The sequence below is a fragment of the Suricata suricatta genome, chromosome 17, assembly GCF_006229205.1.
Source record: "Suricata suricatta isolate VVHF042 chromosome 17, meerkat_22Aug2017_6uvM2_HiC, whole genome shotgun sequence".
Taxonomy (NCBI): Eukaryota; Metazoa; Chordata; class Mammalia; order Carnivora; family Herpestidae; genus Suricata; species Suricata suricatta.
In genome coordinates, this window is record NC_043716.1 from 34,935,084 (window position 1) to 34,946,254 (window position 11,171).

The following is an 11,171-nucleotide window of genomic DNA, read 5'->3' on the forward strand; positions in this document are numbered from 1 at the left end:
GAGAAAAGCTCACAGGTCCCTGAAGGTCTGAATAGCAGGTGTTTCTATACTAGCTGTGCCTTCCTCCCAATACACACGCGTGCACACACACACACACACACACACACACACACACACACACAGCAGCTCTGTAAACTTAAGGGAGAGGTTTTGTTGTTTATGGGAGTAGAGACATTGGAAGAGTAAGTTACTTGTAAATCTGCTTCTAGCAAGAGGGACAGTGTTTTTCTCCCGACCTTTGGCAGATGTGAAGCCAAGTTCCTGCCCCCAAATGAGATACTATTCTGGCTTTCAGATCAATATTGCCTCTGGATGACCATCTAGCTGGTCGTATTCCTAGCTCATAGAGAGAACCGAGGAGTCTGCATTGCCTCGCTCTCTTCTGTTCCCTCCTCTCTTTCACCACACACCCCCTCAAAATAACCCAACAATCTTTTATTTCTCCTTCCGGTGAGTGAATTTCCCAAGACATAACAGTGTTGACATTGACAACTGCTGGGAATTCTCTGCTTCTCTTAACCTCCCTGGTGCCCACAGGACATGGCCATAGAGAACAGGGGCGGGGAAAGTCAAAGCAAAAGGACAATGAGAAAGTTGGAGATGGGAAAGACTGTATAGATTTTATACCCTCACCCAATCTTCACGCCAACATGCTGAGCTCCCGCACCTCTAGCAATAGGGAAATTGCTATTTGTAAAAAAAAAAAAAAGTTTAATCTTTATATATCTTTGAGAAAGAGAGACAGAGTGCGAACAGGAAAGGGGCAGAGAGAGAGGGAGACACAGAATCCGAAGCAGGCTCCAGGCTCTGAGCTGTCAGCACAGAGCCTGACTCGAGGCTCAAACTCACAAGCTGTGAGATCCTGACCTGAGCTGAAGTCGGAGGCTCAACTGACTGAGCCACCCAGGCACCCCAGGAAATTGCTATTTATAAAGGAGGATTTCTCCAAGGCTGGACGGCTCTAAATGATAGGAAATATTTCTTGATATGGAATAGGATTTTTTTTCTCTTTAGGCCTTCCCCCCTCTGATCTTACTTCTTTGCTGTCACTGGAGTCACCTGACTGACTCTGAATCCTTTTCGCACCTGCTACCTCTCCATATATTTGAAGACAACGTTCATGTGTGTCCTGAGGTCTTTCCTTCTCTAGAGTGATACACGGTCCTGATTTCTTCATTTGTTTCTCCTAACACCTGATTTCCACAACTTTTCCCATCCTGCTCTTCTTTTCTTAGTTAATATTTTCTATACAATGAAGTGTCCAGAATCGATCAGACAATACAAAGCATGACTGCGTCAGTTCTGAGTGGGAATATCATAACCCTTGGTCTGGCCACTATATTTCTGTTGATACAGGCAGCACGGCTTGGGCAGGAAAGGGCAACGGGGCAGGCTGGTGGCTGGTGAGAAATTAGAGGAATCCTTTATATCTTGCAAATTGTGTCCATCTACTTGGCCTCTAGGGCTGCATCAGCCATCTAGACTACAATCCATACAGATGCCCGAGCTCCGGGAGAGTTCTATCAGTCTGGCAGCCAATTGTGGGGAACAAACATTTGCTGAGCGGCGTCTGTGTACTTTGTGAGAAGGGAAAGGAGCATCCGAGTAGAGAAACCACAGGGGCAGGTGGGAAGGAGAGGCTTTATTATCTCAAGGACAGGAAGCACAGATGACCTGGGCGAAGCCAGCTACTCAGGGTCTGCACGTCCTTATCACCTGCAGGCCGGGTCACTCTACTTCTTTCCCCCTGACCTCCCTTCCTGAGGCAGCAGTTACTGCTTTGTGATCACTCTGGTTGGTATTGACATGTATATAGCACTTTGCTGTTAGCCCTTAGTTCTCACCACATCCCTGGGAGGTTAGTATAATCCTTTAAAATTTTTTTAATGTTTATTTATTTTTGAGAGAGAGAGTACAAGTGGGGGAGGGTAAGAGAGAGACACACACACATACACAGAATCTGAAGCAGGCTCCAGGGTCCAAGCTGTCTGCACAGACTGTGATGCGGGGCTCAAACCCACGAACTGAGAGATCATGACCCGAGCTGAAGTCGGACGCCCAACCGTCTGGGCCACCCAGGCGCCTGGTTAGTATGATCCTTATTCTCACATTAGGGGAGCCCGAGGCTCAGAGAAGTAATGTACCCAAGATTGTATATACAAAAAGCAACATATTATTTTCTTTTTCTGCCTCTGGCCCTCAAGAATTTATATGTAAGTCCACATATTTGGAAAAGGTAATGCATTTGGGATGATGGCTTTTATTTCACCTCATCCTGCCCCAGCTGCACCCCTAGCTATCAGATCATCAGGCATCATTCAGTGTCTTGGGTCATTGCCTTTTTCCTTTTAGGAAACAGAAATCAAGCAGACTACCCAAATATCCAAGATCACCAGGTTCAACTAAGAGAATCTCTCTCTCCGCATCGTCTTTAAAGGTTGAGAACTCCCGCAAATAGAGTCCAAGTCAAATATTGGTTGATTCCTAGATTCTGTGAAGACCTCTAATGGTCTAGAGTTTGGCCAAGATGGGAGGTTTGGATTTAGGGATCTTCCCCTTAGAATGATCTTCTCCAAGTTTGGAAAGATGTAGACACTTTGAACATGACTGGTCTTGAAATTGAAAGGCTCCAGTTTGGTATATTATAACCAGCCTGGGAGAAATGGAAAAGGGGCTCTTAACATGAATTTGGGAAGGGTCCTTCGTGAGGATATATCTTTCCAAATTCTCATGATGGGTGTGTGGGTGCTATGACTTCACAGGTGACGAGAGTCATAACACATGGATAGTTAAGAAGTAGGGGCTTTTAGCGCTGGAGTTAGAGACCGTAGCACTGCCCAGGTGCCTCCTCTCTTGGGAATCAGCCTTCTTCTACATTCCCCATTTCCTGCCTCGCCTCTCCCCGAGGCTTTGTTGGAGATCCTGGTCATGGTAGACATATAGTCAGGGCTTTGAAGACTTTGAGGAATAAGCAGATCAAAAGTCCAAATCCCCAGCCCCTTCCACCTGTGAGCCTCCTGGCACTGGTCTGCAGAGCCAGGCACAAAGCAGGTGAAAGGCAGAAACCTGGAGGCCATAAGCAGCTTCCTCTCCTATAACTCGGCCCAGGTCCTGAGGACCTATTGTCGGGGGTCCTGATGATAGAATGATGGGGAGGCTGGGGTGAGATGGGAAGAGGAGAGATGAGGGACGCAGAGCCAGGTCAGGGGCAGTAGGTCACTTGGTCTGGCATCTACTGTCTCGCTCTATGCAAATGTTGCTTTAGCCCCAAAGAAGCTGCATTCTGGGACTGGCTTGCTGTTTCTTTTAATATCCACAGACTTTTCAGAGTTCCGAAGGGGCTCCTGATAGGAACATCTCATCATACCTAGCAGCAGGGCAGTAAATCAAGAAGGTGCACAAACATTCAAAACAAAACAGAACAAAACAACCCTTCCTTGATCAGATGCTGCAAAGAATTTGCCAAGTCTGCAGATATGAAGATCACTAGCGAGAGTGCATGTGTGAGCCCCTCAGAGAAAGTCCATTTATCTTCTTTTCTGGTACCTTCTCTCTAGATGAGTAAGGCATGCACAACAGGGGGGCCGTGGGGGAGCCCTGGCTGTGAGGCCACACAGCCCAAATCTCATAGGCTTCTCCTGACCAGGTGCTCCCAGGGAGCAATATGGTGGTGGTTGTGGGGGGGGGGGGTCTCGCCTTTCCTTATCGGTTCTGAAATACAAGCTGCAGAGACTCAGCGGCTGTCAAGGTAAAAGGCTATCACAGAGCAAATACCTGAATGAGAGAGACATATTTGAGAAAAAACAGATAAGGTTTTCAACATATTTGGAGATCCCAGCCCTTGTCTGGCTTCAGAATCCCTTCACCTGAGCTTTTCCCAGTAAGAGGTGCCAAACAAATGAAATAGTTTCTGGGAAGGCAGGAGCCGGGCACCTTACCAGTCCTTTTTTCATGGGTTGGAGCCGGCCTGGAGACAACCGTGCTGAAATAATGGGTCTTGGTAATTTCACAAGCTAAGGGGCTCCAAGCACATGATATTTCACTTACTTTGCGGATAGGCACTTAGCCCCTTAACCAAAGGGAATATCAATTTTTTTTGAGAATCGGTAGAAAGCATTAGACAGCAGTGAGAATACGGGGTGTGGGGAGTAGTTAGCGCTCCGTTTTCGTATGGTTAAGGCTTCAGGAGTCTTCCTACTCTAACCTTCAACCCTCCCATCATCAGCCTTGCTTGTTAACTAAAGAAATGGAGGCCAAAGGAATTTCGTTTATTGGAGGTGATATTGGAAGAAACCTGGCACTCTGCCCTTGGCAACCTTGTAGGGGCGGCTTCTAATGTAAGATCCAGTACGAGCCCGTCAAAAAGGAAAGTAAGCAGGTGGGGTGTATTGTGAGGAGTCAAATATCTGAAATGGACAGCCAGGAAGAGACCAATTCCAGGTTGTTGTATCTGCAAATCCTCTTCAAACACAGCGATAACTGGAGGGACCACAAAACACTTCAAAGCTTATAGTGTGGGGGTACTTGGGTGTTTCAGTCGGTTAAGCGTCTGACTTCATTCGGGTCATGATCTCGTGGTTTGCGGGTCAAGACCCGCATTGGGCTCTGTGCTGACAGCTCAGAGCCCAGAGCCTGCTTTGGATTCTGTGTCTCTGTCTCTCTGCCCCTCCCCTGCTCAAGCTCTCTCTCTTTCTCTCTAAAAATAACTAAACATAAAAAAATGTTAAAAACAATGAGATAATAGCATAGATGATATAATATTAATAGGTGACAGATACAAGTTTATTTAGTTTTTGGTTTTCTCTCTTCATATAATATAAAGATTTTCAAGGTGTAAATAACAGTGATTACATTAAGGGAGATCTTTGTCTTACTAACTCATATCTATAGCCTTGCATTCACTTCAGGTGCCATATTTTATTTAAAAAATTTTTTAATATTTTATTTTTATTTTTGAGAGAGAGACAGTGTGAGCAGGGGAAGGTCAGAGAGAGAGGGAGACACCGAATCTGAAGACAGGCTCCAGGCTCAAACCCGGGGCTTGAACCTACGAACCGTGGGATCATGACCTGAGCCGAAGCCGGACCATCAACCGACTGAGCCACCCAGGTGCCCCTAAGTGCCATATATTAAAAGCATTTTAGACATTCTGGGTTGGAAGGTACCATAAAGACTATCTGGCCTGATCTCCTTTTCTTTCTTTCTTTCTTTCTTTCTTTTTCTTTCTTTTTTTCATCTTTCAATTTAAGAAATCTCTCCACTCAACATAGGACCCAAACTCAAAACCCCGAGATCAAGAGTTGCATTCTCCACCAACTGAGCCAGCTGGGCGCCCCCCAATCTCCTTGTCATGACAAACTTTCCGTCAAGTGGTTGTCCAGCCTCTGATTACAACCCCCGCCCCCCCGCCATTACCAAAGACAGGGAGCTGGCAACTTCCTAAGATAGTTCATTTTCCGTTCAAACTTCTTTGACTGTTTTTCCTTATTTAAGATGGGATTCGTTTTACTAAAACATTTACCCTTTGCTCCTAGTGCTATTTTTCCACTACCAGAAGAAAGTCGTGATACACCCTGATCCCAGTCTTTCCCATTCCAGATGAAACAACCCCTTATCCTTCAGCTGCTCATTACAGGATGTGACTGTGTCACCCAGGACGGACCCGGAAGATGACCGACCCTCTGAGAACAGCCAGCGCATACACCGGGCTTCATGGCTTCCCCACAGCACAGTCGATTAGGACTGTAATATTTTCCTCATTCTTCTGTTCCCACCAGCCACGTATGGAGACCTTATTGAATATTGGCTTTTGCTTCAGGCCTTTTACATACATTTTTCTCATCTAATTGTTGTCACAACCCAAAGAAAAAAGTATTAATAGAATTCTCATTTTGCATCCTGTGGAGTCCAAGGCTTACAGAGGGTGAATCACTTGTCCAGGGTCGCACCGCAAATACTTGATTTCTATTACTACAGCTAATGGTTATTGTTTTGTTTTCTTGGGTTTACTTATTTTTGGCAGTCATACCAGCATTATCTCATGTGGAAAAAGCTAATTATTTTGCATCTATGGCGGCTTGGTTGTATTTTCTCTAACTGGATCCATGTAGCGATTGTAACGTCTTTTCCAAATTTGTATTATGAAAGCGTTCACAGATTAAGAAAACATTGAAATAGTACACGGAACACTACATCTGCTGCCTGAATTCAGCTGTGCCCATTTTTGCCAGGTTGGCTTTATGTAACTCTTTATTTACGCATCTGTCCTTCCATCCACGCATTTCAAGACAGGTTGTATTTCACCCTTATATTTTTCAGTGCGCATCTTCTAAGAATAAGGACAGCATTCTATAGAACCATGGAATCGTCATCATACCTAAAAAAATTAGCAATAATATCCAGCGCATATCAACTTTTTCTAATTTTCCCAAAATACCTTTTAAAAAATTGTGGTAAAATACACATGAAATTTACCATCTTAATTGTTTCTTTTTAATTTTTTTTAATGTTTATTTATTTTTGAGAGAGACAGAGAGAGACAGAGCATAAGAGGGGGAGGGTCAGAGAGAGATGGAGACACAGAACCGGAAGCAGGCTCCAGGCTCTGAGCTAGCTGTCAGCACAGAGCCTGACACGGGGCTCAAACCCACGAACGGTGAGATCATGACCTGAGCTGAAGTCAGACGCTTAACCAACCGAGCCACCCAGGTGCCCCCCCATCTTAATTGTTTTTAAGTGTACAGCTCATTGATGTTAAGAACATTCATGTTCTATGCCATGAACCCCAGAACTTTTCTCATCTTAGAAAACTGAAATTCTATACCCATTGAACAACCACTTTCCATGCCCCCCAGTCACTGACACCCACATTCTGTCTCTATGGATTTGACTACTCTTGTGTCAAATTCCTCCTGTAAGTGGAATCATACAGGATTTTTCTTTTTATGATCAGCTTATTTCACTTGGCACAATGTCCTCAAGATTTATCCATACTGCAGCATAGGAAATGTAGAATGTGCTCCCTTTTAAAGGCTGGGTAATATACCATTGTACACTTGCATCACGTTTTGTTGATCTGGTAATTTGTTGATGAACGCTTGAGTTGCTTTCATTTTTAGGCTATTATGAATAGTGCTGCTATGAACAAATCTCTCTTTGAGGCCTTGCTTTCAATTCTTTTGGGCATACACCCAGAAGTGGAATTGCCGGATTATATGATAACTATATTTTTAACTTGTTGAGGAACTGCCATACTATTTTCCAGGGTGGCTACACCATCTTACACTCCCCCCAACAGTGTACACATTTTCCAATTTCTCTACATCTTCACTAACACTGCTATTTTCTTCCCCCCCCGCCGGTAGCCATCCTGCCTGTGAGATAGTGTATCGCTGTGGTTGTCTTTTTTTTTTAAGTTTATTTATTTTGAGAGAGAGCACACATACGAGCTGGGGAGGGGCAGAGAGAGGGAGAGAGAGAGAGAATCCCAAGCAGGCTCCGCACTATCAGTGTGGAGCCCCACGGGGCGCTCGAACCCACAAACTGTGAGCTCATGACCTGAGCGGAAATCCAGCATCGGTGGCTTAACCAACTGAGCCACCCAGGCAGCCCTCTCATTGTGGTTTTGATTTATATTTCCCCGATGATTAGTGATGTTAAGCAACTTTTCATGTGCTCATTGGTTCTTCGTACGTCTTCTTTGGAGAACTGTCTGTTCAAGTCCTTTGTCCATTTTTAACAGGGTTGTTTGGTTTTTGTTGGAGAGTGGTAGGGGTTCTTTATATATCCTGGATATTAATTCCTTATCAGACATATGACGATATCAGTCTTGCTGATTGTGTCCTTTGATGCAACAGTGACTTTTAAATTCAAAGTATTTTATCTTTATCTCAATTAAACTTCATGGCTTTGGCATGTTTTCATTCCTGCCTAGAATGTCTCCTGGTTTCCTTTGTCTGTTCGACTCCTGTGTATCGTCTAACACTCAGCCCTGTGTCCCTGCCTCCACTCTGTCTGAGGTAGGAGCTCGTCCCTGCGTCCTTACTCTCTGCATGTGCCTCTACGATAGCCTTCAGTGCAGTACATTCTACATCTTGTTAGTCCTTGCTGCCCTGCATTTGGCTCACAGATGCTCACTGAACTAACAAATACTAAATTTAGCCGAATGTTCTGAAGAGATCCAGAGGAGGTTGACCAAGAAGGAGGAGGGTGATGATTATAAAGCATGTGTACAATGTTTTATAATCATCAAATAACGTAGGATATATTATCTCATTCTCTTCCCACCCGCCAGCCTTGTTGAGGTACGATTGACAAAGATTGTAGGTTTTTAGGTGGTACAGTGTGATTTTCTAGGGTGTACAATGTGATGATGTAATATATGTATGCATTGTGAAATCATTACCACAGTCAAGTTAACGAACACATCCATTACCTCACATTGTGTGTGTGTGTATGATGGGAACCTTCAAGGTCTATTGTCTTAGCAAATTTCAAGTATACATTACAGTGTTATTAACTATATATAATCACGCTGCTGTACATTAGTTGCCCAGAACTTATTCATCTTAGATCTGAAGGTTTGTATTCTATGAGCAACAGCTCCCCCCACGTCCCCTACCGCTCAGTGCCTAACAGCCTCCACTCTACCCTCTGGTTCTATGAATTCAACTGTTTTAGATTCCACATGTAATTGAGATCAAACAATATCTGTCCGTCTGTATCTGGCTTATTTCACTTAGCATAATGTCCTCCAGGTTCATCTGTGTGATGCAAATGGCAGAATTTCTTTTTTTTTTTTAATGGCATAATACCATTGCAATACTTACATAATTTAAAAATGATTTTACTAGTTTTTAAATTAAAGTACAGTTGATGTACAATGTTGTATTAGTTCCAGGTGTGTAGCATAGTGATTTGACAACTCTATACATTACTGCATGCTCACCATGCTCAGTGTGGCTACCATCTGTCACCATACAAAGCTATGACAATATTACCGGCTGTGTTTCCTATGCTGTACTTTTCATCCCCATGACTTATTTACTTAATACCTAGGGGTGTGTACCTTTTCATTCCCTTCTCCTATTTTACCCATCCTCCTACCCCCTCCCTCTCTTCTGGCAACTACCAATTTGTTCTTTGTATTTATGATTCTGTTTGTTTTGGGTTTGGTTTTTTAGATTCTACATAGAAGTGAAATCGTACGGTACCTGTTTTTCTCTATCTGACGTATTTCCCTTAACATAGTACCCTCAAGATCCATCCATGTTATTACAAATGGCAGGATCTCACTCTTTTGTATGGCTGAGTAATATTCCATTATATGTACAAACCACATCTTTATCACACATCTGTCAATGAACACTTGAGTTGCTTCTATATCTTACTACTGTGTATGATGCACAATGAACTTGGGAATGCATATCTCTTCAAGATACTGACTCTTGGGGCATATCCCTATTGTCAAACATCCTTCACACTTCTCTAAACTCAAAGGCTTCCAGGAAATCTGGGTCCCTGACTGCTCGGTGCAGCACTGAGCTCCTGAGAGTAATGGGTGTTGGAAAGACGTTGATGTCGGCAAGTTCAGGATTTAATAATCCAGACGGTATTGTGTTCGCCTTTCAGTGAACCCCGACCTTCCTTTCAAGTCCCTGGCCTCCATGTTCATTAAAAAATTTGATCACCAGTGACCTAGGCCCCAGTGCAGCTGCCATTGCCTCTGTCTTTTCATTTCTGCTCTGGCCCTGACATGCTCCGGGGATGCAAAACAGCCAAGGCTCCTTGGCGGGAGAATGACTTGCCAGAGAAATCTGCCTACAGCGAGGAGTCCAGTGTGGAGTGAGGAGATGGGAAAAACACAGCGGGAAATGAGAGGTTTTGCCCTGCCTAGCCGGAAACTATTGTTTTCCTGGGCCACCAGGAGGCAGGGATTGGAGCAAGGATGAAATTCTGAATTATTTTCTTTTGAAGGGAAGAAAAACAAGAGAGAAATCGCATTTTCTGTAGCTGCAGCCCAAATGGCTTTAGGGCCAAGCCAACTTTTGGGTGAGGCATCCACCCTTGGTTTCCCCTCATACCTTTAAATTCTGGATGTAAGACTTCTCTCCAAATAATTAAAAAAAATTTTATAACATTTTTATTTATTTTTGAGAGACAGAGCATAAACAGGTGAGGGGCAGAGTGTGAGAGGGAGACACAGAATCAAAAGCAGCTGTCAGCACAGAGCCTGACACAGAGCTCAAACCCGTGAACTCTGAGATCATGACCTGAGCTGAAGTCGGACTCCAAATAATTTTTGAAAGGATGATTTGGGTTATGTCCTCGACAGCTTCTTTTATTTCAAGAGATAATTTTGAGGTCTTAGCTTTGAGATCCCACTGTCTCTGTAATTCTCACTCTGAACCTTAATGAAGATGCCGTCCTGGAGACTTGACATGGTTTGACATTTTTCAGGCCTTGACATTGAACAAGGACATGTGTGTGAGAAGTGACTCTCTTGGTCCAACAGGACGTGCATGCTGAGGGGCTTTTCCGAGGTGGGGGCCAAGACATATGAGGGAATCCCTTCTGTCTGGCCTAGATGACTTCGTGACAGCATTTGCGATGTGACCCGCTGGGCTCAGGGGCACAACTGAAGATCGAAGAACAGGTTTTCTTTGGCATGACCTAGCACTCCACACAGCCTCAGTAAATGTTTGTTGAGAGCATACTTAGTGCCACACATAGTGAGAGGTGAAGCATTAACCCGTGCTTGCATAGCACTTCCTTCTACAAGGTCCTTTCACGACGTCTCATTTCCACAAGAGTTCTGTGAAGTGTGTACGGCAACTATCATTATTATTATTATTATCATTTTGTAGGTGAAGAATCTGAGAATCAAATGAATTAAGGGACCCACCCAAGGTCATACAGCTAATCAAGAGTGAAACACATCTTCAGGCTCTAAATCCCCTGTTCCCTCTCCTATATAGATAGATAGATAGATAGATAGATAGATAGATAGATAGATAGATATAAACAAACAAACACCTAGATTTGTGGCCCAAGTAGCTAGCTTAAAACAGACTATAACTGCCTAGGGAGGTGTGGACGATAGAAGATTGGCCTTGATCGATCAAGTTGTTGAAACCGGGTATTGTTGGGTATATGAGAGCCCATTATATCCT